This window comes from Rhododendron vialii, chromosome 4a (genome assembly GCF_030253575.1).
Source record: "Rhododendron vialii isolate Sample 1 chromosome 4a, ASM3025357v1".
Taxonomy (NCBI): domain Eukaryota; kingdom Viridiplantae; phylum Streptophyta; class Magnoliopsida; order Ericales; family Ericaceae; genus Rhododendron; species Rhododendron vialii.
Window position 1 is genome coordinate 9,002,709 of NC_080560.1, and position 1,849 is coordinate 9,004,557.

Consider the following 1,849-nt stretch of genomic DNA (forward strand, 5'->3'; position numbering starts at 1 on the left):
TTCAAACATATGTTGAAAAGTTTGTGTGGTGTAATTGGTTAAAGCTTGCGTGCAAAACTTAGGAGACTTGGGTTCGAAACCCCGCAGGAGCAAGAAAGTGAGATTTTTTTCACATATAAGAACGTCTTTCGCGACGAAAAATTTCGTCACCGATGGGTCACCTTTGACGAGCCAAAGGGAATAATTTGTGACAAAATTTTTTGTCATAAAAAAAGCACAATAGGTGACGAAGAAAATTTTCGTCACCAAGTCATTTTTCCGTGACGAAATTTTTCGTCACCAAAAGGCAGTATAGGTGATGAAAAATAGATTTCGTCACCAAGTAGGAATCCTCGACAACTTTTAGTCGACAAATTTTTTTTCGTCACCTATATTATTTGTGACGAAAAACATACAATTTGCGACGATTTTTATTCATCACCCAATGTAATTTTTCTTGTAGTGTTTAATTCCTCTGCCGGAGTAGATAGAAGTCGTGACATAATTAGTTCAATTACCGATTTCTCATAAAATCAATTGGTCTTTTTTTTACAGCGGTCATGGAGAGCGATATTGTACTTCCAATAATCTCTCAGGCTGATATTGCCTCCACCAGTTCCAATTCATTGACCTCTCAACTCTAATACTACAAGTTGTCCGATTAAATTCCAACATCTCCCAAAAATCAATTGATGTTAAAGTAGTACAACTTCACTTAATCTTTTATGGTATTCGACATGCATCGGCCTACAATTTCTATAGAAATCACAGAGAGATTATTGTGTCTCTGTCAATTGGTCACCGGTGTAAATTACTACTAGTCAATAGGAGTTTGATAGTTCTCAATTTAGAAAGCATGATTTGCTAAAAAGTAGGGTAGAAACGTAACCTAGATTGCGATGAGGGCGTACTTCTGTTTGGTAGTCTAGAGAGGATGACAAAATGAGATTTTTTTTCGCTTCTTTCGGAGGTTTCCTAGCTTTCATTCTCGGCCATGGAAGCAAACCTTGAAAGCAACAAAATTAACGGGAATCTATGACTAGACTAAACTAGTGGAATCTGAAATAGAAGCACGTGATGAGTACGAAATCTTTTGGCTCCATTATCTTCTGGAAAGTTCTGATCATATGAGCTCTCCTTCGTTGTTACACCACCAAAATTCAATGATAGGAAACTCCAGGTTGGCCGGTGGTTTTGGTCAGGGAGGTTTGTTCCTTTCTAAGATTCGAATTTTTAATGCACGATTTTTTGTAACACCTCCCTCACGTTGATTAGGTAGCATTTGCAAAACACTCAATACAAATAAAAAAATAATACACCTAATCAATAATACACCTACTCGAGTTTGGGATTTGGTGGATCTAATCAAAACTAGGATGCCTATGTGGATGAAGACCAAGCATGATCTCAAGTTAATTACCGTGGAGGATTTTAAGGAATACTTGGATGTAATTCATAAGCTGAGATTTTAGTTTACTTTTGAAGTGTTTCTCATCCCGCCTTTTGCTGGATGTTTTTGTTTGTTCTTCTCCTTTTATTGAGAAACATTTTGCGTCTTTCTTGTTATTCCTCGATGTACCTTTCGAGCTTAGTAAAATTTTGTTTGCCCATAAAAAAAAAAATACAAAAAAAGTCCATATCTTCATATACTTGAAAGGAAACTATTAACAATATATTCAACTATCCAAAACTAAAAAATTCTCAAAATTTTAAAGTCTTTAATTCAAAGCCCATGAGACCTGACAAATTAACCTCCATATACTATTCTCCGTAAATTCTTCTACACAATCTTGCTCCTTCCCCTTGACTTCTTAAAATTTAATGTCTTGGTGACTATTTGGACCCGATTGGATGCGGGATGAGTTTGGAG

The 1,849-nt window shown here is 36.0% G+C and overlaps 1 long non-coding RNA gene across 1 annotated transcript in view; it reads left to right on the plus strand.

Annotated features, from left to right (window-relative positions):
- The window catches only part of LOC131323093 (uncharacterized), a 68,552-nt gene that overhangs the window by 66,101 nt on the left and 602 nt on the right, over window positions 1–1,849 (plus strand). The gene's annotated exons all lie outside the window — the stretch shown is intronic.